This window comes from Triticum aestivum, chromosome 2D (genome assembly GCF_018294505.1).
Source record: "Triticum aestivum cultivar Chinese Spring chromosome 2D, IWGSC CS RefSeq v2.1, whole genome shotgun sequence".
Lineage (NCBI taxonomy): Eukaryota > Viridiplantae > Streptophyta > Magnoliopsida > Poales > Poaceae > Triticum > Triticum aestivum.
The window spans coordinates 612,805,216-612,809,547 of NC_057799.1; positions in this window are offsets into that span (position 1 = coordinate 612,805,216).

A 4,332-nucleotide genomic window follows, 5' to 3' on the forward strand; every position below is an offset into this window, starting at 1 on the left:
CCCGGGGAAGTATTGGGCCTTAGTGGGCCTGAGGGGAGAGAGAGGGCAGCAGCCCAGGAGGTGGCGTGCCCCCTCCCATGAGGAGTCCGATTTGGACTAGGGGAGGGGGGCGCGGCCCCTCTTTCCCTCTCCCTCTCCCTCTCTTTCCTTCCCCCTTCCCTCTTCCTAGTTGGACTAGGAAAGGGGAGTCCTACTCCTACTAGGAGGAGGACTCCCCCATCCTTGGCGCACCCCAAGGGCCGGCCGGCCTCCCCCCTTGCTCCTTTATATATGGGGGCAGGGGGCACCCTAGGACACACAAGTTGATTGTTGCAAGCCGTGTGCGGTGCCCCCCTCCACCATAATCCACCTCGGTCATATCGTAGCGGTGCTTAGGCGAAGCCCTGCGTCGGTAGCAACATCATCACCGTCATCACGCCGTCGTGCTGACGGAACTCTCCCGCGAAGCTCTGCTGGATCGGAGTTCGTGGGACGTCATCAAGCTGAACGTGTGCTGAACTCGGAGGTGCCGTACGTTCGGTACTTGGATCGGTCGGATCGTGAAGACGTACGACTACATCAACCGCGTTGTCATAATGCTTCCGCTTTCGGTCTACGAGGGTACATGGACAACACTCTTCCCTCTCGTTGCTATGCATCACCATGATCTTGACTGTGCGCAGGAACTTTTTTGAAATTACTACGTTCCCCAACAGTGGCATCCGAGCAAGGTTCATGCGTAGATGTTATATGCACGAGTAGAACACAAGTGAGTTGTGGGCGATACAAGTCATACTGCTTACCAGCATGTCACACGTTGATTCGGCGGTATTGTTAGATGAAGCGGCCCGGACCGACATTACGCGTACGCTTACGCGAGACTGGTTCTACCGACGTGCTTCGCACACAGGTAGCTGGCGGGTGTCAGTTTCTCCAACTTTAGTTGAATCGAGTGTGGCTACGCCCGGTCCTTGTGAAGGTTAAAACAACACATACTTGACGAAATATCGTTGTGGTTTTGATGCGTAGGTAAGAACGGTTCTTGCTCAGCCCGTAGCAGCCACGTAAAACTTGCAACAACAAAGTAGAGGACGTCTAACTTGTTTTTGTAGGGCATGCTGTGATGTGATATGGTCAAGACATGATGCTAAATTTTATTGTATGAGATGATCATGTTTTGTAACAAAGTTATCTGCAACTGGCAGGAGCCATATGGTTGTCGCTTTATTGTATGAAATGCAATCGCCATGTAATTGCTTTACTTTATCACTAAGCGGTAGCGATAGTCGTAGAAGCAATAGTTGACGAGACGACAACGATGCTACGATGGAGATCAAGGTGTCGTGCCGGTGACGATGGTGATCATGACGGTGCTTTGGAGATGGAGATCAAAGGCACAAGATGATGATGGCCATATCATATCACTTATATTGATTGCATGTGATGTTTTTCTTTTATGCATCTTATTTTGCTTTGATTGACGGTAGCATTATAAGATGATCTCTCACTAAATTTCAAGGTACAAGTGTTCTCCCTAATTAAGTATGCACCGTTGCCAAAGTTCGTTGTGCCGAGACACCACGTGATGATCGGGTGTGATAAGCTCTACGTTCATATACAACGGGTGCAAGCCAGTTTTTGCACACACAGAAATACTCGGGTTAAACTTGACGAGCCTAGCATATGAAGATATGGCCTCGGAACACTGAGACCGAAAGGTCGAGCGTGAATCATATAGTAGATATGATCAACATAGTGATGTTCACCATTGAAAACTACTCCATCTCACGTGATGATCGGACATGGTTTAGTTGATATGGATCACGTGATCACTTAGATGATTAGAGGGATGTCTATCTAAGTGGGAGTTCTTAAGTAATTTGATTAATTGAACTTTAATTTATCATGAACATAGTACCTGATAGTATTTTGCATGTCTATGTTGTTGTAGATAGATGGCCCGTGCTGTTGTTCCATTGAATTTTAATGCGTTCCTTGAGAAAGCAAAGTTGAAAGATGATGGTAGCAATTACACGGACTGGGTCCGTAACTTGAGGATTATCCTCATTGCTGCACAGAAGAATTACGTTCTGGAAGCACCGCTGGGTGCCAAACCCGCTGCAGGAGCAACGCCAGATGTTATGAACGTCTGGCAGAGCAAAGCTGATGACTACTCGATAGTTCAGTGTGCCATGCTTTACGGCTTAGAACCGGGACTTCACGACGTTTTGAACGTCATGGAGCATATGAGATGTTTCAGGAGTTGAAGTTAATCTTTCAAGCAAATGCCCGGATTGAGAGATATGAAGTCTCCAATAAGTTCTACAGCTGCAAGATGGAGGAGAATAGTTCTGTCAGTGAACATATACTGAAAATGTCTGGGCATAACAATCACTTGATTCAACTGGGAGTTAATCTTCCGGATGATAGTGTCATTGACAGAATTCTTCAATCACTGCCACCAAGCTACAAAAGCTTTGTGATGAACTATAACATGCAAGGGATGGATAAGACAATTCCCGAGCTCTTCGCGATGCTAAAGGCTGCGGAGGTAGAAATCAAGAAGGAGCATCAAGTGTTGATGGTCAATAAGACCACTAGTTTCAAGAAAAAGGGTAAAGGGAAGAAGACGGGGAACTTCAAGAAGAACGGCAAACAAGTTGCTTCTCAGGAGAAGAAACCCAAGTCTGGACCTAAGCCTGAGACTGAGTGCTTCTACTGCAAAGGGACTGGTCACTGGAAGCGGAACTGCCCCAAGTATTTGGCGGATAAGAAGGATGACAAGATGAACAAAGGTATATGTGATATACATGTTATTGATGTGTACCTTACTAAAGCTCGCAGTAGCACCTGGGTATTTGATACTGGTTCTGTTGCTAATATTTGCAACTCGAAACAGGCAATACAGATTAAGCGAAGATTAGCTAAGGACGAGGTGACGATGCGCGTGGGAAATGGTTCCAAAGTCGATGTGATCGCCGTCGGCACGCTACCTCTACATCTACCTTCGGGATTAGTTTTAGACCTGAATAATTGTTATTTGGTGCCAGCGTTAAGCATGAACATTATATCTGGATCTTGTTTGATGTGAGACGGTTATTCATTTAAATCTAAGAATAATGGTTGTTCTAGTTATATGAGTAATATCTTTTATGGTCATGCACCCTTGAAGAGTGGTCTATTTTTGATGAATCTCGATAGTAGTAATACACATATTCATAATGTTGAAGCCAAAAGATGCAGAGTTGATAATGATAGTGCAACTTATTTGTGGCACTGCCGTTTGGGTCATATTGGTGTAAAGCGCATGAAGAAACTCCATTCTGATGGACTTTTGGAATCACTTGATTATGAATCACTTGGTACTTGCGAACCATGCCTCATGGGTAAGATGACTAAAATGCCGTTCTCCGGAACAATGGAGCGAGCAACAGATTTGTTGAAAATCAAACATACTGATGTATGTGGTCCGATGAATATTGAGGCTCGCGGCGGGTATCGTTATTTTCTCACCTTCACAGATGATTTGAGCAGATATGGGTATATCTACTTAATGAAACATAAGTTTGAAACATTTGAAAAGTTCAAAGAATTTCAGAGTGAAGTGGAAAATCATCGTAACAAGAAAATAAAGTTTCTACGATCTGATCGTGGAGGAGAATATTTGAGTTATGAGTTTGATCTTCATTTGAAACAATGCGGAATAGTTTTGCAACTCACGCCACCCGGAACACCACAGCGTAATGGTGTGTCCGAACGTCGTAATCGTACTTTACTAGATATGTGCGATCTATGATATCTCTTACTGATTTACTGCTATCATTTTGGGGTTATGCTTTACAGACGGCTGCATTCATGTTAAATAGGGCACCATCTAAATCCGTTGAGACGACACCTTATGAATTATGGTTTGGCAAGAAACCAAAGTTGTCGTTTCTTAAAGTTTGGGGCTGCGATGCTTATGTGAAAAAGTTTCAACCTGATAAGCTCGAACCCAAATCGGAGAAATGTGTCTTCATAGGATACCCAAAGGAGACTGTTGGGTACACCTTCTATCACAGATCCGAAGGCAACACATTCATTGCTAAGAATGGATCCTTTCTAGAGAAGGAGTTTCTCTCGAAAGAAGTGAGTGGGAGGAAAGTAGAACTTGATGAGGTAACTGTACCTGCTCCCTTATTGGAAAGTAGTTCATCACAGAAATCTGTTCCTGTGACTCCTACACCAATTAGTGAGGAAGCTAATGATGATGATCATGTAACTTCAGATCAAGTTACTACCGAACCTTGTAGGTCAACCAGAGTAAGATCCGCACCAGAGTGGTACGGTAATCCTGTTCTGGAGGTCATGTTA